The sequence below is a fragment of the Mytilus californianus genome, unplaced genomic scaffold (genome assembly GCF_021869535.1).
Source record: "Mytilus californianus isolate M0D057914Y unplaced genomic scaffold, xbMytCali1.0.p SCAF_15, whole genome shotgun sequence".
Classification (NCBI taxonomy): Eukaryota; Metazoa; Mollusca; class Bivalvia; order Mytilida; family Mytilidae; genus Mytilus; species Mytilus californianus.
The window spans coordinates 10,489,823-10,515,650 of NW_026262637.1; the positions used below are offsets into that span (position 1 = coordinate 10,489,823).

At 31.9% G+C, this 25,828-nt stretch overlaps 1 protein-coding gene and 2 long non-coding RNA genes across 6 annotated transcripts in view; 2 read left to right on the forward strand and 1 right to left on the reverse strand.

The window, feature by feature from the left end:
* Positions 1-25,828, forward strand: part of LOC127725386 (perlucin-like protein) — a 196,721-nt gene that overhangs the window by 75,719 nt on the left and 95,174 nt on the right. The window lies entirely within an intron of this gene.
* LOC127725390 (uncharacterized) overlaps positions 1-25,828 on the reverse strand; it is a 75,490-nt gene that overhangs the window by 36,064 nt on the left and 13,598 nt on the right. The window contains exon 2 of the long non-coding RNA XR_007992981.1: positions 22,777-22,897. This is a non-coding gene — a long non-coding RNA (uncharacterized LOC127725390). The remainder of the gene's footprint in view (positions 1-22,776; positions 22,898-25,828) is intronic.
* Positions 10,061-15,845, forward strand: LOC127725388 (uncharacterized). Of its 3 annotated transcripts, none has more exons than XR_007992979.1 (3): positions 10,061-10,267; positions 14,646-14,751; positions 15,205-15,845. It is a non-coding gene; the product is annotated as an uncharacterized LOC127725388 (long non-coding RNA). The 3 variants fall into 3 exon arrangements; XR_007992980.1 differs by having other exon boundaries at positions 10,260-10,383; XR_007992978.1 differs by lacking the exon at positions 10,061-10,267 and having other exon boundaries at positions 14,216-14,751.

The following is a 25,828-nucleotide window of genomic DNA, read 5'->3' on the forward strand; positions in this document are numbered from 1 at the left end:
AGTCTGATAAATCAAATGAGTACTCTATTGCTTTTAATACATAATATATTATATACTAAGGTATTTCAAAAGTATTTTTTTGCAACATTTTAATTTTTTAAGCCCCAAATGTTGATAGTTGAAAATTTTCAATTTTAACGTCTAAATTTAAGACGCAAAGTTGAATATAGAATTAGTCATATTGTTTATAATATATATCCTATTGCCATGAAACTTTGTAAGCAGTCTTATAATTTAATAAGCTTTGGTCATACCAAGTTTTATTAAGATTGGTCAACTTTTTCTACCCTATTAGGTCCGGGTACACAGTTATCGTCCTTTGATTTTCGTTGTCCACGAATATAGTCCCTAGTGTGGACAGTGTGTTACTTGTCGATTTTTTTTATACCCCTTCCAAATTTATTTCTCCATGTTTTATGACTCAAATAGTAAGTAGGGGGGTGAAATGACACTGTAAAAAAATTTGGGTCATGAATTTTAAAGTAAAGTAGTGATTTGGTGCAGCTGAAAAATGTTAAAAATTAGCACTTCGGAAGCTGTCAAAAGATTTGAAGACCCCCTTAACATGAAATTGTCCATATTTTGAGTTAGAGCCGATGAAGTTTTCTATAATTTTGATATAATTTGTCCCAAAAGTAGTACAACACACTGTAAAAATATTATTGAGAAAGCGCAGGTGGGATTTTTTTAATTTTCATTTATTGTCTAAAAGAAATGCACTACGAAATAACTGTGTACTCGGACCTAAGAGGTGAAATCAGGAAATATAGAATCTGTACTTTGGCAACTTCCCTGAATGATTTGATGGTGTCAATTTATCAAATAGCATAAAACTAAAGGATTTAAACTTTTATTTGATAGAATTTCTGAAAAAATGACCAATTTTGGCATTTTATGGTCAAAATAAGCATTTCATAGCTTTTTCAATTTTGATGCATAAGTGGCATTCTGACTTTCTATCTGACAGGTTTTTATGTGTCAATATTTGTATTTCTATGCTTCAATCCAGTTGTATTACTCATTTGTGAACTCTGAATCTACAGAAAAGAAGATTATCTCGGACAATATGTGCAAAATGTGTTGTATATATGATCCTCGTCTAACGCCCTGTTTGGATCAAGTTAAATGTGAGGAGCTTGGAACATAAAAGTTGAAGTCCATTATAAAGACCTCACTAAATTTGTATAAAAAGCACTTAATAATGTCCTTTGTACCTGTTTTATGTCACATAATTTCTTTCTTTTCTTCTGTAGGATAGCAAGTGGTTCAAATATAAGCCTGTTGAGACTAAAATTACATGCATGTTTTTCACTAAAAAGTGAAAAATCTTTGTATCAGACCATACTGTCTGCAAAAAAAGTTGAATGCAAGAGTCTTTTTGTGCTCAGATTTATTGTATCATGTCACCTGAGTATAGAAATGATAGAAAAGACACAAAATTTTATTTCCTATAGCTTCAATATGCATTTTTAAATGTAAATATGTGATACGGCCTAAATTGACCCTAAATTATTTTCAGTCTTACTTGGCCTAAGACCCTTTTAAACTAATGTGATATGTTATTTGCAAGTTTTCTTTCCATTTAAAGTACATTTAATACATATGTAAGGATTATTTATAACCAAAAAGCTTTACAAATTTAAAATTGCTGGAAAATATTACATCTTCATGTAAGGCCCCCCTTCATTGGAAAACCTCCATTTTTAGCCACAGGCTCATATAAATTTGACTTTTTAATAACTATGATAAGTCTGATAAATCAAATGAGTACTCTATTGCTTTTAATACATAATATATTATATACTAAGGTATTTCAAAAGTATTTTTTTGCAACATTTTAATTTTTTAAGCCCCAAATGTTGATAGTTGAAAATTTTCAATTTTAACGTCTAAATTTAAGACGCAAAGTTGAATATAGAATTAGTCATATTGTTTATAATATATATCCTATTGCCATGAAACTTTGTAAGCAGTCTTATAATTTAATAAGCTTTGGTCATACCAAGTTTTATTAAGATTGGTCAACTTTTTCTACCCTATTAGGTCCGGGTACACAGTTATCGTCCTTTGATTTTCGTTGTCCACGAATATAGTCCCTAGTGTGGACAGTGTGTTACTTGTCGATTTTTTTTATACCCCTTCCAAATTTATTTCTCCATGTTTTATGACTCAAATAGTAAGTAGGGGGGTGAAATGACACTGTAAAAAAATTTGGGTCATGAATTTTAAAGTAAAGTAGTGATTTGGTGCAGCTGAAAAATGTTAAAAATTAGCACTTCGGAAGCTGTCAAAAGATTTGAAGACCCCCTTAACATGAAATTGTCCATATTTTGAGTTAGAGCCGATGAAGTTTTCTATAATTTTGATATAATTTGTCCCAAAAGTAGTACAACACACTGTAAAAATATTATTGAGAAAGCGCAGGTGGGATTTTTTTAATTTTCATTTATTGTCTAAAAGAAATGCACTACGAAATAACTGTGTACTCGGACCTAAGAGGTGAAATCAGGAAATATAGAATCTGTACTTTGGCAACTTCCCTGAATGATTTGATGGTGTCAATTTATCAAATAGCATAAAACTAAAGGATTTAAACTTTTATTTGATAGAATTTCTGAAAAAATGACCAATTTTGGCATTTTATGGTCAAAATAAGCATTTCATAGCTTTTTCAATTTTGATGCATAAGTGGCATTCTGACTTTCTATCTGACAGGTTTTTATGTGTCAATATTTGTATTTCTATGCTTCAATCCAGTTGTATTACTCATTTGTGAACTCTGAATCTACAGAAAAGAAGATTATCTCGGACAATATGTGCAAAATGTGTTGTATATATGATCCTCGTCTAACGCCCTGTTTGGATCAAGTTAAATGTGAGGAGCTTGGAACATAAAAGTTGAAGTCCATTATAAAGACCTCACTAAATTTGTATAAAAAGCACTTAATAATGTCCTTTGTACCTGTTTTATGTCACATAATTTCTTTCTTTTCTTCTGTAGGATAGCAAGTGGTTCAAATATAAGCCTGTTGAGACTAAAATTACATGCATGTTTTTCACTAAAAAGTGAAAAATCTTTGTATCAGACCATACTGTCTGCAAAAAAAGTTGAATGCAAGAGTCTTTTTGTGCTCAGATTTATTGTATCATGTCACCTGAGTATAGAAATGATAGAAAAGACACAAAATTTTATTTCCTATAGCTTCAATATGCATTTTTAAATGTAAATATGTGATACGGCCTAAATTGACCCTAAATTATTTTCAGTCTTACTTGGCCTAAGACCCTTTTAAACTAATGTGATATGTTATTTGCAAGTTTTCTTTCCATTTAAAGTACATTTAATACATATGTAAGGATTATTTATAACCAAAAAGCTTTACAAATTTAAAATTGCTGGAAAATATTACATCTTCATGTAAGGCCCCCCTTCATTGGAAAACCTCCATTTTTAGCCACAGGCTCATATAAATTTGACTTTTTAATAACTATGATAAGTCTGATAAATCAAATGAGTACTCTATTGCTTTTAATACATAATATATTATATACTAAGGTATTTCAAAAGTATTTTTTTGCAACATTTTAATTTTTTAAGCCCCAAATGTTGATAGTTGAAAATTTTCAATTTTAACGTCTAAATTTAAGACGCAAAGTTGAATATAGAATTAGTCATATTGTTTATAATATATATCCTATTGCCATGAAACTTTGTAAGCAGTCTTATAATTTAATAAGCTTTGGTCATACCAAGTTTTATTAAGATTGGTCAACTTTTTCTACCCTATTAGGTCCGGGTACACAGTTATCGTCCTTTGATTTTCGTTGTCCACGAATATAGTCCCTAGTGTGGACAGTGTGTTACTTGTCGATTTTTTTTATACCCCTTCCAAATTTATTTCTCCATGTTTTATGACTCAAATAGTAAGTAGGGGGGTGAAATGACACTGTAAAAAAATTTGGGTCATGAATTTTAAAGTAAAGTAGTGATTTGGTGCAGCTGAAAAATGTTAAAAATTAGCACTTCGGAAGCTGTCAAAAGATTTGAAGACCCCCTTAACATGAAATTGTCCATATTTTGAGTTAGAGCCGATGAAGTTTTCTATAATTTTGATATAATTTGTCCCAAAAGTAGTACAACACACTGTAAAAATATTATTGAGAAAGCGCAGGTGGGATTTTTTTAATTTTCATTTATTGTCTAAAAGAAATGCACTACGAAATAACTGTGTACTCGGACCTAAGAGGTGAAATCAGGAAATATAGAATCTGTACTTTGGCAACTTCCCTGAATGATTTGATGGTGTCAATTTATCAAATAGCATAAAACTAAAGGATTTAAACTTTTATTTGATAGAATTTCTGAAAAAATGACCAATTTTGGCATTTTATGGTCAAAATAAGCATTTCATAGCTTTTTCAATTTTGATGCATAAGTGGCATTCTGACTTTCTATCTGACAGGTTTTTATGTGTCAATATTTGTATTTCTATGCTTCAATCCAGTTGTATTACTCATTTGTGAACTCTGAATCTACAGAAAAGAAGATTATCTCGGACAATATGTGCAAAATGTGTTGTATATATGATCCTCGTCTAACGCCCTATAATTGTTAAAATACAGCACAAAAGATGCATAATATATCAAACTCGAGTCAACGCCATGTCAAAAACTAAAAAAACAACAACAAAAAAAAGGCCAAATGACAAATAGTCTACAAAAACAACTATAGCATACCAAAATATATAATTTGTAAAGACTTGCATGCAACTAGGCCTATACAGTAGCTCTATGTTCTTATAGATCTCATAACATTACGATTAAAAGTCAGATTATGTGTGTGTAAGTTTATTAGAAAATTCAACGAGACACGTCCTAATCAGGTAAAATCCAAAATAACAATTTACAAATTCAGATCTACTGCCTGTTGTATATTGCTTACATGATTGTATATTGCCAAACGAATAAATATGTCTGGTACGGGATGGCGGCTTCGAAGCGGAGACAAAAAGACCCAGATAAATGAAAGTGTAGAATTTTTGTTGTGGAGAATTTTTTTTTAAAGAACTAGATTCATATCTCAGAATTTGAATATAGCATCTCGTTTTCTTTAGATAAATTGTTAGCTATTACTGACTATAATAATTACCCCCTTATAAGTATTCGCAAAACATGAAGTTAATGATCAATGAATATGAAAACATTTTATAAAGTATAAATATTGGTAAACGGACAGCAAGTCATAGGACTATTATAGTTCGAATAAATTAGTTTACAATAACTGTTGAAAAGTTATGAGAGAAAAATCTGGATGAATTTATTTTTATTAGAATGATTTATTTTACAGTAAAGGCTTCATATTTTTAATCAGTTATTTTAAAAGAAAGGTGACATGTTTAACACCATGGAGCCAGTAAATTAACAAACTACTATGATGGATTTTTTCTTTACAATCATTGATCATTATTAATATTTGAGAATAAATTTTGTTTACAATTCGTTTTCATAAATAATGGTTCAAGAAAAAAACTTTTTGAAAATTAGTCTGTTAGTTTCCAAAGAAAAAAATATCTTAAAAACTGAACTGTGAGTTTTCAATCGTTACGTTTTGTTATACTTTTTTAGTGTTAATCTCAGCAAAGACAAATTTGGTGATAAAAATCGATTTGTTGGTCTTTAAAAAAAAAACATACGTCATAATGTAATCTTCATCTGGAGATATTCATTCCCTACTGTAAAATATTGAGTTTTTGGTTGATTAATGTCGTGTGTGTCTGACGTACCGAATAATATATGATAGGTACATGTAGGTCTTGTAATTGAGACCGCCCGTGATACGGTCGGAAAATTTCGACTGCCAACGAAAAAGGATGGACAGAAAATTGGCCTAATACCAGGCTACTTATAGTCCACTTGAAGAGTTGCTGCAAGGATTCAGCGTCCCCATTCGGACGTGTCTGAGCACAACCCAATGGACGTTCCACTATCATTACTGCTAAGGATTTATTGCCGGTCAGAAGAAGACCTGTAACGACGCTATTTCTATAGTTACTCTAGTTCGCTAACGAATTCGCTTCTTGTTCCATTGAATATAAAGGAAAGAGTTATCTAATATATATATATATATATATATATATATATACACGTCTAAATTGAAAACAACGTTCAAACCTATGATTGCGTTGGATAAAAATCGCAATTTTTATACGTGTGCATGTAAAACAAATTTCTTGGTAGAGGGGTCTAAATACAGCACAAACAACATTTTCCAAAAGACCAAAAAGTGAAAAAGTATATTTTAACAAAACGCATTTGACTAACAGGTCGAACAACTGATGTTCTTAAACCCTGCTGACTGCCATTGGCTATTACCAAATTAATTGATCACCAAATGTAAAAAATGGATTTTACATATTAATTAAATACCAAACAGAAAACAATAAACTTACGGAAAAGATGGTATACCGCAAACATGAGGTGCAAAAATGTGTACACCATATCCGGATTTCGACAGTGATGTTAGGGATCGAAACGGTATTTGGAAGGCCATATAATATATATAGGAAAAAAAATAAGACTGAAAATGCACCAAATATTTATATTCAATATGAATACTCACATTTTGTCTATTACAACAACAAGTTGTTCAAAAATTGTTGTAATAGACAAAATGTGAATATTCATATTGAATATAAATATTTGGTGCATTTTCAGCCTTATTTTTTTTCCCTATTTTATGCACAGCATGGACAAAATTTAAAACTTTTTAATATATATATATATTTTTCTTGAACTACTATAAATAAAGTAGTTCATTTTAAAATGTATTCTTTAAAGGTTAAGAAAACAATAAGTTAAAATGGCTGGTACATATATGGTTTCATGGCTAATACCAAAAAGGTATAGCCAATTTCCCGTTTATTTTTTTTCGTTGTTTGGTTCACATGTTCAAATTTAATAAATTGATGAATTTAATAATTTATTGATATCCTAAATCTTTGTTAATATATTTACTTCGGTAGAAAAGAAAGTGAATCTTCTCATCGGGACTTTTATTAATCTGCATATCTCTTATCTATTTTGGGATTGAAAAAAATATCTTTAAAAAATGCGGTTTCGAGCCTATTTCTTCATTTTAATTTGGTTACACGTTCAGCAATAATTGATACAAATATGATACATTACCAATGATAAGGCCATATATTTGAAGCTGTTCAAAGTTTTGTACATTATAGCTGGGACTATTATACTAAAAAATAGTTAGTATAATAGTCCCAGATTATAGGTACGTGTATCAGATTGGACATTTTTTTTTATTGTTCTATATAAATAATCTCACTATAAGTTATCTCAGGTCTAAACAAAATGTTACTATGAGTTTTCTAATGAGTTTTGTTTGATAATTTTTTGTTTAATTCAGTTAAAAGTTTGTTTTTTTTTACACGAGAAGGTCTGCTAAAAAGTTTATGATGATCTCTTTTTTTTCAGCATAACAAACGGATACTCTTTAATGTACACTAGGTGGACTTTCCTCTATTCCGATGAAGGCAGAGCACGTCTTTCATTTAAAAGATTAAATCGTTGTTTTGCAACAGACGGCGGCACATCGGGCATTGACTTACCATTTTATAATTTGTAACAATTATGATTAACCATATATTTATGAGTTATAACAAAATTATCTTTTATACATCTTTATTTAAGATGATCGAGATTTGAGAATGATATGAAAATAATAAAATATATATTACAAAAAAAAAGTTATCTCAGGTCTAGTTATCTAGTATAAAATATATTCACTGGAAATAAGCCCTTTAAAACACAAATCCCCGTTTACTCATTGCGAAGTTTATTTGCTAGTGTTTTTTTAATCTTTTTTTTTAATGATTTAATATATTATCTTTTTTGTGAAAATTTTGAGTGGTTGAACATGAAATGGACACCGATGCTACAAAGAAAATTTGTTTAATGTCATCTGTTGCAATATATACTAAGTATTACACGTGGACAGGATGTTCCCCAGAAAATTAAGGTATTCAAAATAAGTTATACACACCCCAAGGGTACACGCCACTGTCATATGGAAAATTACTGGGTCACCAGTAAACTGGTAATCAGCCATGCAACTAATCAGTTGACTGACCATGCCACTACAATTTAAAAAGTTTGTCGTTAGATCAAAATGAAATATTTATTTTAATTTAAAATTGAAGAACTAAAAGGATTTATCATAATTATGAAAGGAAATAATTCAACAAAATCGGATTATTTCCCAAAAGATTATATATTTTTTAAATTTTTTCCGGGGAAAATAGAAAACTGTATCAGAGACATATATATATAAAGGGTCCCATCAAGGATTTTATAGAAATCCTTGGTCTCATGAAATGGATCTCACACAGACATGCATAATTGAAATTTATACATTGATTGATTCTATGATTTCTTGAGAAATCAGGAGCGAAATATAACAAATATTTAGTTTTGATATTAAATTAAATTTACTTTTCCTCGCTATAATTCATTTGACATAACATTGAGGGATTTAAGGGTCTGTCCGTACAACGTTAGTATTTCACATGACTTATTTTCGCGCTTCGCCTTGAAGCTCATTATTCAGACTGTTTCAGACAAGATGATGAAAATAACATGCAAGGCACTTTTTTTTCGATCATCGTGAAGTGCACTCTCCCCCTCTTCAAGAATTGTATATTTATAAATCCTCGTCCTTTTTAAAATTACCACACTCTTTGTGATTACCGTTATGCTATTATGCTAACAGTAATTAACCCGGGACTTGATTTACATGTAATATCAGGGGCGATTCTAGCCAGGATAAAGGGGGTCTTAATACATAGGCAGATCCAGGGGGGGGGGGGGGCTGGGCCCCCCCCTTTGGTGGGAAAAATTTGGTTGATTATATAGTGAATCACTGAAGCATGACTGGAGCGGGCCCCCCTTAGATCAGTCGAATGTAGGACAGAAAGTCACAGGACAAAAAGTCACAGACAAAAAGTCACGGACAAAAAGTCACAGGACAAAAAGTCACAATTCAGTTTTGAGATTATTTTTCTTTAAACAAGAAAACACAAATTTAAAAAATTAAATTTTTGTTTTTTCTTGAAATATTATATATGAAGCAACTTCGTAATTAAAATTTATTCAATAAATATCAATAATGATCAAATAATTGTTATGAAAACAAAATGTCAAAGTGGCTTGGTACTTAAAAGGCTTCATTGTGCCAAGAAATATATCCTTTGCATGATTAAAATTTAATAAATTTTCATTTATCAAGGCTTATGAACAATTTCCTAAACTTAGAAATGAATATATGTAATAAAAAGAAAATATTTCAAGATCTTTCTCTTATATATTCAAACAATTGTCAACAAATTATTTGTGACTTTTTGTCCTGTGACTTTTTGTCCTATCAAATTTGTGACTTTATGTCCTGTGACTTTTTGTCCTGTGACTTTCTGTCCGTTTACCAGATCAGTCAGCCCCCCCCCCCCCCCCCCCCCCCCCCCCCCCCCCTTACAAAAAGTTCTGGGTCCGCCACTGAAATATATGTCTCCATTAAATCAGAGACATATATGTCTCTGATTAAATGCAATGATCGTTCACAAAAAGGGGAATCAAACCCCCGGATCCCATCCCCCTTCGATCCGCCACTGATTGTGAATATAAATATAATTGTTACTTAAAAGTCATAGACTAGTACTAGCTCCGAGCACCTGTTTGGGGATATATACAGCTAATTATTAAATTAACCGTAAATAACTGCGAGATAATGAATAACAAGTTGATAATTGTCTATTCTCTGCTAATTAATGTACCTGCAATTCACCCTGATTCATTTGTGAGACCACCGACACTAATAATATTACCTCAAAGTTAGAGGTTCTCCGTTACTGGGAACTTCATATCGGATCCGATCAATTTATTGGTTCCATTCCCCCTAGTAATAATGATCCATTTGCAGTGACGATGACAGGTATACTCATTACTTCTTCTTCTTCTTCTTCCTGGTACGGGAAAGACTCCGATGCCGGAGTGTGGAATATTACTGTTGATTTTGCATGATAACATACATGTTATGTCAACTCACTTCTCCTTCCTACGGCGTCAGAGAGAGAAAAAAAGCCTTGCAATGCGTCATAATTATTTGGACTACTTCCATATGACTTTAAAAAAAAAAAACAATAGTTTATTTCACTGATTGAGATTGGACTGACGAGACATTTCAGCATGTGAAATCTTAATTGTTAGTCCAAGTACACAGTTATCATCCGTTGATTTTCATTTTTTACAAAAAGATTTCCTAGTGTGGACCATGTATTACTTTAAAATTTATTTATTTATATTTTTTATGCATAAAAAGTAAGTACAATGAAGTAGGGGGATGAAATTATTTTATTTTAGTTTGAGAATCACTCATACTTCTTGTATGATGTCACCTTAGCCTACAAATTACCAAAAAGAAACACTTTTTTATTTCCTCTAGCTTATGTGTATGCCTTTTCATATACATGTAAAAATGTGTTACTGCCTATATATTGACCTTAAATGTTATTCAGTCTTCCATGGCCTAATGGGACCTTGTTCTACTCATGTGGTATGCTATAAGCAGATAAGTAACTTTCTTTCCTTTTGAAATACAAATAATTTTTTAAATATACATGAAGAATTTTAATATTAGCCGCTCCCCCCCCCCCCCCCCCCCCCCCCTTAATTTTGAAATCTCTAATTTTAGGCATAGGCTCATATAAATTCGACTTTTGAAGAATTGAAATAAATATGAGACAGCAAATGAGTATTGAGCTGCTTTACATTAAAATACATTATGTACATACATGTGACATACACAATTATATATAAATAGTTATAAAGACATTTAAAAAGCAATTTTTTGCAATATTTAAATTATGTAGGCCCAAATTTTGATAGTTAAACGTTAACGGCAAAAAATTAACAACCCAAAGTTCAAACTTATAGTCTTTAATGTATATATGCTATTGCCATGAAACTAGGTAAACTGTCTTATAATTCTCTAATCTTAGTTCATGCCAAGTTTGATTAAAATTAGTATTTCTACTCTATTAGGTCTCTAGTGTGGATATAGTGTATAACTTGCAAATTATTTTCATACTCCTTCCAAATTTATTGCGGATGAATGACATTTTTACCAGATATTCGGAATCCTCTGGTTTTATCCATGCAGTGCCATTAAAAAAATTTAGCCCGCAAACCCCTACTTTTCTTTTCATATTTTTATTACATAGTTTAAAAAGCCATATTTGAAAATCTTATAAAATCCTTGTTATTTTTCCATAGCTTTTGAAAGAAAAAGGTGCCAGTGTTAAGTGTATGAAAAGTCTAGAGAGAATCACTTCCCGGCAAATTTTTAATGGCTTATATCTTAAAAACAAGCACACGGACCCTTCATTTTTTCTGTTTTTTTAGTTCCTTTATTCATATTCTTTTAAAAAGCTTGTTATTTTGAAACGGAGTAGCGAACATCCTTAAGGCCAAACAAAAATATATATCTGTTTACGGTTACCCGACCGACCATCCTTTTGAGCGCCGACCCTAAGTCATTTTATTTCCGTCGTAAAAGCAAAAATTAACTGAACTCGTGTCAAAAATGAAGTTTGTGTTGCCAATAATATAAATCAATTGCCTGATACATCCCAATGTTCACAATCGTGAATATGACAGCTGTTATAAGGAAATTCTTGACTCATGTGATGAAATAAACACTTTGCCGCCATTTTGTCCCCAACCAATAACCAAGGGAAATAATCCAATCATTAAAATAACGGGTAAAATTGGCCAAGGATCAACTCAGACCACGACAAGACGAAACGGCATGACTCAAAATCATGTCGCAAAAAATAAAATGAAAAAATAAAATAAAATGGAAATACCGACCTACCTAGCCTTTTTTTTAAAGTATGTAACCTTAAACAGACATATATTTTTTGGGGCCTAAGTAGTGATTTGGTATAGTTTGAAAAGGTCAAATATTAGTATGTCTGTGAAGTTGTCAAACTAAATTAAAGACCCTTTAAACATAAAATTGTCCATATTTTGAGTTATAGCTTATAGATTTTTCTATTATGTTAATATGTCCTGTCCCAAAAGTAGTACACTACACTGTTAAAATCTCTTTTGGATAGAGCCAGCGCAATTTTTTAAATTTGCCTTTTTGCTCATCGTTCCGAAGGAACAGTGCGATTTTGCCATCACTTGGCGTCCGTCGTCGTCTGTCGTTGTTTTTCGTCAACCATTGGCGTCCGTCGGGTGTAAACTGTTTCATACATCTTCTCCTCTACTGAACCAATTCCTACCAAACTTAAGCTGAATGATCTTTAGGGTATTTACAATAAAGTTTGTGTTTTGTTACATGGTTGTCATGGCTAAATATGAACATAGGGGTAAATGCAGTTTTTGGCTTTTATCTCAAAACCCAAAGCATTTAGAGCAAATCTGACACAGAGTTAATTATTCATTAGGTATTCAAAGTTCTATCAGCCCTGAAATTTTCTGATGAATGTAATAACCCATTGTCATGATTGTTGGGTTGCTGTCACTTAATTGGTAATTTCAAGAAATATTTGCAGTTTTTGGTTATTATCTTTAATATTATTAATGATAAAGATAAACTGTAAACAGCAAAAATGTTCAGCAAAGTAAGATCTACAGATAAGTTTCTATAACCAAAATTGTCAATGGACCTCTTAAGGAGTTATTGCACTTTAACGACAATTTTACACAATTTGTTTATCATGTTTTCTAACTTTAAAAAATTTTCTCCTCCGAAACTACTGAACCAATTCCAACCAAACTGAGGCTGAATGATCCTTAGGGTATTTAGAATAAAGCTTGTGTTTTATTTTCTGTTTCATCAATAAACATGGCTGCCATGTCTAAAAATAGAACATAGGGGTAAAATGCAGTTTTTGGATTATATCTCAAACACTAAAGCATTTAGAGCAAATCTTATGTGAGGTGAAATTGTTCATTATGTCAAGTTCTATCAGCCATTAAATTTTCAGATTAATCTAACAATCCATTGTTGGGTTGCTGCCACTAGATTGGTAATTTTAAGGAAACTGCAGTTTTTATTTTGTGGTCAAAATATTGGTATGACGTTGACGTTGGTGGCGTCATCGTCGTCCAAAGACACATTGGTTTTCACACTCAAACTTTAGTTGAAGTTAATGGATCTCGATGAAATTTTACCTTAAGGTTCAATACCACAAAAGGAAGATTGGGATTGATTTTGGGGGTTATGGTACCAACAGTTAAGGAATTAGGGGCCAAAAATAAGCATTTTTGTAACTTCCGGACATAACTTGTGTGTTAGTGTATGGATCTCTCTGACATTGTACCACAAGATTCCATATCACAAAGGGAATGCTGGGATTGATTTTGGGGGTAATTGCCTCAAAATTTTAGGAATTAGGGGCCAAAAAAAAGGGGTAAAAAACAAGCATTTTTCTAGTTTCATGACAATAACTTGTGTGTAAGTGTATGGATCTTTCTGAAATTGTACTACAAGGTTCCATATCACAAAGGGAAAGCTGGAATTGATTTTGGGGGTAATTGCCCAAAATGTTTAGGAATAAGGGGCCAAAAATAAGCATTTTTCTAGTTTCCAGACAATAACTTGTGTTCAAGTGTATGGATCTCTCTGAAATTGTACTGCAAGGTACCATACCACAAAGGGAAGGCTGGGATTGATTTTGGGGGTAATTGCCTCAAAATTTTAGGAATTAGGGGCAAAAAAGGGGCAAAAAACAAGCATTTTGCTAGTTTTAGTACAATAACTTGTGTGTAAGTGTATGGATCTTTATGAAATTGTACTACAAGGTTCCATTTCACAGGGGAAAAGCTGGGATTGAGTTTGGGGGTAATTGCCCTAAACGTTTAGGAATTTGGGGCCAAAAAGGGGCCAAAAAACAAGCATTTTTCTTGTTTCCAGACAATAACTTTGTGTTCAAGTGTATGGATCGCTCTGAAATTGTACTGCAAGGTACCGTACCACATAGGGAAGGCTGGGATTGAGTTTGGGGGTGATGAATCATAAGGGGGTTGAAAAAGTTGGGGGGATTTTTTTTACTTTTTTTCCTTTTGTTTTCTTTAAAATTTTCCATTTTAAATTGGTTATTTCTGATTTATATATAAAAGCAAATAATAATGATACGGTTTCAATAGGTAAATTAGAAATTTTTAAGTTCTTAGACCACATTCATTTTGTGAGCCTCTTGTTTTAATTGCTTCTGTAAGTAATATATTAATTTGAAATTTTGACGACAGACACATACAGATTATACTGTTAACAATATTTCAGAGTTTAATGTTGTCAAGCACACAAATCATAGAAAAATAGTTAATCACGTCATTGTTGTCCATTGAAAAATTAGTATGAACACGATGAAAAAGTACGGGAATGTTTGTTTGTTAAACTATTGACCGTGGTTATGTCTTTGAAACTGTTGACTGGCAAATAGTCTGTGAAATGAAATAGCACAAATATTTCATTCTTTTTTATATTATGGTATATAGAAAAACACATACTGATGTATCATAATAGTTATAGTGACTGTCATTAAATTATAGTTTTTACCTTTTTTAAGTTTAGGGCAAGAAATATAGAAGATAAAGAAAAATATAAACAATTACAACTGTACAGTAGAAATGATCGGCAAAACAAGATAAACAGAAGACAACAAGGCCTAAATGGTAAGACCACTTCTATATAATAAAAGTGATTGCCCTTGAATGATGACTATTATAAAAATAAGAAGATGTGGTATGGTAAATGAGTTATCTATCCACCAGAGTTCAATGAAGTGGATGCAAGCAATTAAAGACCAATGACGGCCTTCGATAATGAGAAAACAATCATGTCTGTGAGCACTCCACCTAACCATAATCTAGGACAGTGGTTCAAATAGCACAACATATGAACAAACTGTAAAAACTGTTGAAAGTGGCTCAACTCATTATCACTGCAAGGCACTAAAACGACTGATATTAAGTCGTGGACACAAAGCACTGAAATAACAGAACTCATAATCATGATTAGTAGGAATATCAAATTTAAGTTTCTCAAAATGTTCATATTAAACATGATAAAATAAGCTTATTTCATATTGCTGTTTTTTTCTCTATTTATATTTTGTGTATTTATAGGTGCAGAGACTTCTTGGTTTTCATGATCATCAACAGATCAATACAGAAGAGGAAACTTAAGGTTAATACTTTTCTACATTGTGTGCTAATTGGATTAATGTGAAATGAAATGTGTGCTTACCTGGAAAAAGAAAATAGGAAATTTCTACAAAATGGCTGTAAACAAAATGGAGTACAATCATAGATGCACAAGAACACAATTGTGTAATTGCAACAACCTAAACTGAAGGATTAGGGAGAAATGTAGAAAAAAAAGTATTTTTTTGTCGAAATAAACACCTACTTTATCCATTCATGTACATAGCTCTGTCATATCAACTATATAGAGGAAGATGTTTGAAGAACAAATCGCAAAAATGTATTCTCTACCAATTGAAGGAAGATGTCTGGTGGATGGAATTATTAATGCACTGAACTGTTTTGTAGGGGATTGAATAATTGTACGCAGCAGAAAAGTTAAATTAACATGAAAAGTGGTTATTTTATTTAATCCGCAAATATGAGCACAATATTAATAACATCACAAATAGTATGATATTCATAGCATTTTGCTTATTATTGTATTGTCTCAAACAGCTAGCCTATTGTTTTTGTATGTCATGTTACTCATCAGTGAACATTTTATTAAAGTTTTAACTATCTTTTGTATCAATTATTCAGTCTCAGGAAAAATTATATTCATACTGTTTTTACTGTTATGAAATTTTCATAGAGGAAAATTGAATGAGAGAAATTTCCATAGAGGAAATTTGGAGAACAATGTTTTCCTTAGAGGAAATTTGTGGTCTTGAATTTTCCCTCAAGGAAAAGTGTTTGTCAAAAATTTCCTCACAGTAAATTGCTGTTGACAAAATTTCCTCACAGGAAAAAGTATTTCCTCAAAGGAAAATTTGAAGCTGCAAATTTCCTCACAGGAAAAAGTATTTCCTCAGAGGAAAATTTGAAGCCTCAAATTTCCTCAGAGGAAATAGAATTTCCTCAAAGGAAAATTTGAAGCCGCAAATTTCCTCACAGGAATTAGAATTTCCTCACAGGAAATAGAATTTCCTCAAAGGAAATATTAATGCAGCAAATTCCCTAAGGGAAATCTTTTTCCCTTGAGGAAAATACAATTTCCCTGAAGGAAAAATCTTTTTCCTTCAGGGAAATTTGATTTCCCTTGAGGAAAACTACTTTTCCTCTGAGGAAATTGTTGAAAAAAGGGGCATAACTTTTTCAACAGTGGTGCTAGAGCCAAAATTTTTTAGGACAAATATCAGGGAACCAATACCAACCAAGTTATCAACTTTATTTTGACTTAACTCCAAAAATTAAGGTGACAACTTTTGCACTCAGCGGAAGTGCAAACTTGTCCCGGAGACTGTTGTAAGTTGGTGGTTGAAATCCTGATGATATTAATCTGCACAATTTCAATAGACTGCTTTAAATCTTTTCAACGGTTTAAAAGAAAATCCCAACAGTTCTTATCTTTACACTACACAAAAATGCGTGTTTCGTAATGTCTTTTAAAAAAGTGCTGTTCCAGGCCAAAATATATCAAAAATCAATTTCTTAGTAGAAGAGCCAAAAACAACATTAAGCGTATAGATACTTTCTAAAACTTTCCTTTACAAAGAAAGGTCTCGATGTCATCCTCTTTGTCAATATACTACATCATAAATCTGATCAGTTTACTCGAAAAAAAAACATATATATTAAGGATCGGTCTGTACCTATCATTTTTTAAACCTATTCCAACCCATTTGCAACTACAATTTTCAATTACAAACACTTGTTGTAGGGTCTCAATATTGACGACTTCAAGTCTAAACCTCCAGATTGTACCTGTGATAGTCCCCCATTCATGCATAATCCCACAGGCCATGTTATTTTGGCACAAAAGAGGGACAAAAGATACCAGAGGGACAGTCAAACTCATAGATCGAAAACAAACTGACAACGCCATGGCCAAAAATAAAAAGACAAACAGACGAATAATATTACAGATGACACAAAATAGAATACTAAAGACTAAGCAACACGAACCCCACCAAAAACTGGGGGTGATCTCAGGTGCTCCGGAAGGGTAAGCAGATCCTGCTCCACATGTGGCACCCGTCATGTTGCTTATGTCATTACAAATCCGGTAAATAGTCTAATTCTATAGGTCACATTCGTGAAAAGGGAAGGGTATTGTAGTTACGACATAAGGAACATATCCGATATCATCTGTGAAACGGTTATTCCATAACGGTCAACCAACTCGTGATGGCGTCCGTAAAATTTGCGAAGGGATGATTTCAACTTCACCATTTGGAACTCTTGGTTTAATAGCTTCCTTGTGAGCAGCAATCCTCTATCAAGAAAATCATGATAGGAAATACAAGCCCGGGAATATCGTATCAATTTGGAGATATATACTCCGTATGCAGGCGCTGCTGGAATGTTGCTACATAGAAATGGAAAGTTCACAATTGGTAAGCTGAAATCATCTCTTTTGTCGTAAAGTTTTGTTTTCAACCGACCCTCATTGTCAATTTCTAGATGTAAGTCAAGATATGAGGCAGACTTAACTGTATCTGTAGTATCCTTTATCTCTAGTTCGATGGGATAGATTCGTTCAACATAGTCACCAAATTTTGTATTATTTAGTGTGAGAGAACATCATCTATATAGCGGAACGTAAAGTTAAAGGATATTGCTAACTTCTTATCTTTCTTCCTAAGAAGTTCTTGTATGAAGTCAGCCTCATAATAATAAAGAAACAAGTCGGCAAGAAGAGGGACACAATTGGTTCCCATTGGAATTCCGACAGTCTGTTGTAAAACACATCTTCCAAACGTAACAAATATGTTGTCAATCAAGATATCAAGCATCTTGATAATGTCAGTTTCAGAGAATTTTTTGTTTGAATCAGAGTGATTCTTTACAAAGTAGGATTTATCCCTCCCCAAGAGACTTGTATCTACGTTCGCCATTCTTTTTAATGAAACAAAGTAATACCAACCCTTTGATTTGTCTTTTAGTTTGGAATGGTAAATACTTGTGTAAAGTGTAGAAAAGTCAAATGTTTTAATACTATTGCAAGATGAGAGAGTCTTAGATTGTATGTACTCTAAAAGATCTTTGGAATATTTTAGTATCCACATCTGATGCACGCCACCTCTAGAATAGGCAGTTTCAAAATAACTTTGGAGGCCGGCTTTGATTGCTGATAAAATAGATGTTAATAATTTAGAAAGAGGTTTCGTGGAGCACTTGGAAGACCCAGCAATATACCGTTGTTTGTAAGGACACTTATGCAGTTTATGTATCCAATACAGTGATGGAAGATCCAGTTCTTCATCTTTGGTTGAAATTCCAAAGGAACATAGAACAGACCTATGATTATCTAGGATTTCCTCTTTGGTAAGTGTCGTGAGGGTATATGTTGAGTTTCCAAATGAATTGTCAATACCTAATTCATTTATCAAACAGTTTATTTAATGATATTTACACACAAAACGATGTTGTTTGGGGCTTTACCTGCGGGGACAACAACATATTTGTCATAGAGGTAGGACAAGTGTTTTGCAACATTTGGGTCTTTACAAATTTAAAATATGGTGTTGTCCCAGCACACAAAGCCCAATACCACATCGTTTTTGTGTGCAAATAACATTACACAAACTGTTTGATAAATGAATTAGGTATTAACAATTCACTTCGAAACTCAACATATAGACCCACGACTCTAACCAAGGAGGAAATCCTTGATAATCATAGATCTGTTCTATGTTCCTGTGGAATGTCAACCAAATATGAAAAACTGGATCTTTGATTACTGTATTGGCTACCTAAATTCCATAAGTGTCCTTACAAACAACGTTATATTGCTGGGTCTTTCAAGTGCTCTATAAAACCTCTTTCGTCATTATTAACAATAATGTTATCAGCAATCAAAGCCGGGTTTCAAAGTTATTTTGAAACTACCTATTTTAGAGGCAGCGTTAATCATATGTGGATACTTAAAAATTCCAAAGATCTGTTAAATTGCATGCAACCTAAGGCTCTTTCATCTTGCAAAAGTATTAAATCATTTGACTTTTCCACCCTTTACACAAGTATTCCCAATTCCAACCTAAAAAAAAATTAAAAGAATTGGTACTGCTTTGAGTCATAACAAAGAATGGCCAACGTTGTCTTAAGGAGGAATAAATCGTACTTTGTAAAATATCACCCTGATTAAAACAAACAATTCTCTGAAACTGACATTATCAAGATGCTTGATTTTTTTATTGTCAACGGGAATGGGGTTCAGGCAATGGTTTTCGTTTGTTTCTGTGTTCCTATTATTGTAGTTTTTCGTTTATTATTATGGTTATTAATCAAGCCGTTGTCTTTCTCTTCTTATTTGGTTTACACTGGACATTGTGTGGCCCTATGTATATATAATATAAAGATTGCTATGCGGCGTAGGCTAAGGCTCCACGTTAAAGGCCGTAGTTATTAGTTGTATATATATCAACGACATTTGGTCCTGGGTATATATGTGTCTCATTTTTTTGTTCAAAGTACGATAGTTGTCAAAAAAGTGTAATGAGTACATTGCAGTTGCTAGTATATACGTTGAAGTTAGAATACTATGCGGTGATAGCCAATGCTCCGCGTTAAAGGCCATGCGGTAACCTATAGTTGCTTACATTAATGACATTTGGTCTATCTGGTCGTTAGGTTACTGTCTAGTTAACGTATATCCATATCTTTAACAGAAATAACGAACCATATTGTAAAAAAATGTTTTATAGAATGATTCCATTAGAAAGTAAAAAGAAGACTTTATTTCACGCAAGTTCATAACATTTGATTACAAACATAGAAGCTGCTAAATTAAAATTGGACGAATTTAATTCCTCAACATCCAAGTGAGCCATCTCCAGAATCTCCTTTTCCTCTCAAGTTAAATTATATTTTGTAACCTTAACATGAATAGTAGAAATACTAAAATTATTTCAGAATAAATGATCAAATGATCATGCGTATGATCGTCCTGTATATGCATGTGATATTTACCACTTTACGTTCAACAAGCAACAATAAGTTTATATTACTTTATCAATTAATTTTACCGAACTACTGAAAAATATGGTTTTCAAAGTGTTTCATACACATCGTCACTATTAAGGTAATCCGCTTTTTTTTTGTTGATTTCCATTTTTGTCGGGAAAACGCACTTTAGCGTATTGAGCCATCGGACTTTAGCGTGTTCCATTTAATAACACAGACCATCGTACTTTACGTATCAAACCACCGCACTTTAGCGTAGACCATCGCACTTTAGCGTGACCATCGCGTTTTAGCGTCCCCATCGCACTTTAGAGTCCTACACATATAAAACTGACTTCATACAGGACCTTCTTAAATAGAATGAGATAAATAATTAAAAATGTGGTGACTTTGTAGAACGCATCGATCCCGTCGAACTTGAAATAAACGATACAACAGATATAGTTAAGTCTGTCTCATATCATGACATAAATCTATAAATTGATAATGAGAGTCGGTTGCATTGAGAACAACACTTTACGACATAAGAGATGATTTCAGCTTCCCAATTGTGAACTTTCAATTTATACGTAGTAATATTTGAGCAGCACCTGCATATAGAGTATATATCTCCCAGTTGATTCGATATTACAGGGCTTGCCTTTCCTACCATGCTTTCCTTCATAGAGAGTTGATGCTCACAAGGCAGCTATAAAACCAAGAGCTCCAAGTGGTTAAGTTGAAATCATCCCTTCGAAATTTTTACGGACGCCATCACAAGCTAGTTGACCGATGTGTTTCACAGATGACGACGAATATGTTCTTATTGTTGTAACCACAATCCCGTCCCATTTATCCCTAATGTGACCTACCAAATTCGACTTATCACCGGATTTGTACTTATATGAGCAACAAGACGGTTGCGACATGAGGAGCAGGATCTGGTTACCCTTCCGGAGTACCTAAGATCACCCACATTTTTTGGTGGGGTTCGTATTGCTCAGACTTTAGTTTTCTTTTGTCTATTATATATACTGTTGTTTGTCTTTTGGTCTTCTTTGTATTTTGCTATGGCGTTGTCAGTTTTTTCGACTTATGAGTGTCAATGTCCTTTTGGTATCTCTCGTCTATCTTTTATGACGTGTTTTTCCAAAATTTAAAGATAATCTTGAAATTTATTTAAGTTATTTTATTGTCATATTAATTGTGAACAGTAAGTTTGTGACGAATAAAAAAAAATTGAATATACAATAAAACTGAAAATTCACATATGTACAATAAAAAATGAGGTCGAAGAAGCTGTGTCTATCCCTGAAGGCTAGTTGGAGCTTCAACAAAGTTTAAATATCATATATTTGGCTTCTCTATAAAAAAGCAAATGTACTATTTTTGAGAGAGAGAAACTTCGGAAAGTGACAAGCATTTCCTTAATATAATAGTCAAAAGGTAGCCAGTGTCCTCTTTCATTTTCATTTTTATTTTCAAAATTTCATGTTTGCAAAAAAATCGGGGGAATGAACTTACATCTTGACAATAAATAACGCGTTATATGTATTTGTTTAAAAGTTATTAAATTCGAACGACAAAATATCTGGATAATATACATGAAAGCGATTTCATGAAAATTGGGTTTACGATAAAGAATGTAGATGTGCAGAACTAATTACTGACAGCATTGCATAAAATTATAACCTTTAATAGGATTTGCATTTAAAACGGAGACTTAGACTTGCAGTTATTTAATTAACCATTTTCTGACTGCATATATTTGGAGATTACTATGTTCACAAATACCCCAATGTAATATTCTTGTACATAATATGCAATCAAATAAAAAATCGTTAATCAAAATCATATTCTTTTTGTAACTTATAAAGTGTTATATCAATTTTGTTTCATATGAGTTAAAGATCGATTCGACGAGAAGAGGTGAACAATTTGTATCCATCTGAATAATAATGTTGGAATATCGATCCACGAAACAAGGATCTGTATGACAAACAAGTAACATGACGTCGAGATTAGTAGCATACCATTTATCCAAGATTGTTTCTAACTGAAGAGATATTCTAACTGAATTCACATTTACAGTATACAATTTCGTTGGTTGCGTGAGAAAAACTAATATGTGTACTTTACTTGATTTATTTTACTTGGAGTAGAATATTTACAATCCCATAAATCAGTTTTATGACATGGACTATCGAAAGAAAAGTTTAAACATTATTTCTGAACAGACGGTATTTCAGCAAAAGAGAGTATTCGTTTTGTCCTTTTTTTTTCAATTCACGGATAGTTTTTAACTTAAGTAACAGGTATGTACTTCTTCGGCGCAATTATTATTGCTTTGTTTTTCATTTGGGTAGAAACGGCGCATATAAAAAATCTCAACTAGTAAAACAATGATTTTAAACATGTCCCATCGTCCATTACGAATGTATTCATTATAAGTTTAACTGATGAGTCCGATATAATCGAAGTCCTTTCTTCGGACGCCACTTATATTCAATAAAAAGGAAAGGAAACATTATAAAGTTGAATCTATTTCAATTATAAATTAATTCTTACCCTGGTGAAAAGAATAGCTGTCACATGCATACACAGCAAAGAGAAGTATAACAGCCATCAAGATATAATTCAACAAGGACATTTTTTATACGTTTCTGGAATCCTGTTGTTCTGACAATATCTTTCAATATAAAATATTTTACATCACGTATAACATGTATAAGTAAATCTTATATATAAATAATTTCAACATTTTTAAGATATGTAGTACTCTTGTGTGATTTGTAAGTATCGTGTTTGTTTGGTACATTTTATTTGAAGTATTTCGTATGTGTCCTGTGGTGCAATATATTTAGTTTAATATCATCCATCTTTCGTGCTCCTATATAAAACTGATATACGTCATTTCTGTCTCATACATATAGATTCTACCACTGCATCGAGTGTGATACGATATTTATCCACTCGAGACAGTTAAATTTTCAAATTCAAAACGCGAGGCTCGCCGAGCGTTTTAAATATTTAAAATTTAACTGTCGAGAGTGGATAAATATCGTATTACACGAGATTTGGTGGTGGAATCTGTTTCTCTAATGATTTTCAAACAATATGCAGGCAAACTTATTCCTTCTTTTTGAATAACTGCAAAAAGATCTGTTCTTTCTATGTGACGTCATCAGGCATGGTCGCCTTTTTTCATGCCGTCTCAATAGGAAATTCAAAGGAAAGCAAGAAAATTCGACGTCATAATCGGATTTTAACCAATGAAGAACTGAGATCAAATGAACCACACGTTGATTAAATTTTTTTTATACAATGGGTGCAGAAAGGGAAAAATTTGTTCTTCCTATGGGAACAATTTTTCTTCCCATTGGAACATATATTTTACGACGGGAACATTTTTTTTTTTCATTTTGAATGGTTTTTCTCCTGGAAAAATTGAAATTTATTGATAATACAGGATTTATGTTAAATTATTGCAGAAAGCAGGTTTTCTACAAAATATCAATATGGTTTCGTATCTAAAGTTGCACTCAACATGCAACTTCCATAAAACTCTGATTATCCAGTAAAACATGAAGCAATGATAAGTAAGTTTTTAAATTTAGTTTTACGTGTGTGTTGTAAAAACACAATATTCTTTTGCAATATTTATGTACACTTTGATTCTTTCGTTTTAATACCGTAAATTTTATTCAGCTGTTACATAAACATTAATATCCTTTTAAATGCTGACTGCATAATTAGAACAATATGTATTAAAGGCATTATTGTGTCATGGAAGGATTTCAAATATATTATTTTCCTTGACTGTATACGAATTCCTATCAAAATCTCTGACAAATTGTATGTCACCAACATTATTTGGAAATGAATATGAATAAGAGGAGATAAAGGTACAAATCAACGAGACCGCAATCCTACTAGACAAAATAATGTATGTAGTTATTTAAAAAAAAAACAGCAATAGCTTAAATAGAGACATTGACAAAACTACCAACAACATTTATCCATAGCAGAGAATGTATCGGGCTTGATATTTATAGAAATAAAAACGTTTAAACAAAAACAATTTCACCTTAACTCGCAATATGAGAAACATCAGTGACTGTATTTTTCTCTTTTTTCAACTTTCTGGTGATATACAATGAAACTCTTAGTTTTCTTCTATCATTGTCAATAATAAAATTACAACAAATTGTAAGTTCTAAAATAAACCAAATACTTTCAAAATTTGTTATAATTCATAAAATTTAAAAGTAATAACATTGTCAGGACAGATTTTCAAAATTTATTTGTGTGTAGTTGGTGGTTCTCTGTCATAATTCTTTTCCGTAAATTGTATTGTATAGATTATTTCGTTAGTTTTTTTTAGTTTGCATTATTTCACATGTTTCATGTCGGAGCCTTTTATTATTGTTTGAACTCTGCTAGATAGTTGCTTCATTTGCAGTCATACCACACATCTCCTTATTTTTTATATTAGCATTTTTGGATAGAGGTTATATTATTTTGAACCATACAAAGGATATATATTTACAATGTATTGGTGCCATGAAGGTAGTCAATAAGTCCTTTTGATATTCTTTTTTCCCTAGAAAAATTATTGATGGTTCACTACAAATGTTTTCAATATGTAAAAGTTGAAGAAGATTTTTTTTTTAGATCTTTGCCAAAAAATTATATAGATACTAATTTGTGACTTCTTCTCCTTCAATTTTTTTTGTGTGTGATTTCTGTCCTACCTTCGTATTGATGAATATAGGAGGAAAAGAAACAGGAAATAAAGTTACATTAATAAATTTATCGTTTTTGTTGAATTATTTTTTACCTTTTATTTGTACTTTCTTATGTTTTTAAGATTTTCTATTAAAAAATCATTAAAATATTAAAAAAAGGTTAACTGTATTTATATTTTTTTATTATGGAACTTATTGGAAAATAGATGAAAAAAACATGTAAAATAACTTTTTATTCTTTTAATTTGTATTTTTTGTGTATCGATCGGCTCTAGGACTTAATATAGTCCCTTGTCTATTTTGTTTTCTCGTTTGTTTGTTTTTTTTTAATTTTGGAACTGATAAATGAAGAAATTCCTTTATTAATAATTTCTTATTAATATAATTATGTTTCGAATAAAAACTGAAAATCAATTAAATGATTCAATAAACGAGTATTCAATTATGTACATGCCGTAAGATAAAAGTCCACCGGATTTAGCAGCTTAATAACGGGTAAATATGTATATCCCCAGCAAAAAAAAAAAATGACAATTACCAAATTCGTTCATTATATATACATGTAGGAATATTGTATAATAATTACAACTGTATATTACTGCTCATGTTTATAATCTCATTCAACAAATTTGGAGCGTCCAGGTGATGTTCACACCATGACGGGCTTGTAACAAACTGCGACCGATCGATAATATGAGACAAATCTGCGTGCCGTGTGCAGAGTGTCGTCCTTCCTCTGAATTGTAAAATATGTGAAATGAAACCATCACTGACTACAACATAGACTTTTGTTGTATGTTTATACACACCGAACACACTACTACATATGTGTATACATACCGAACACACTACTACATATGTGTATACGTACC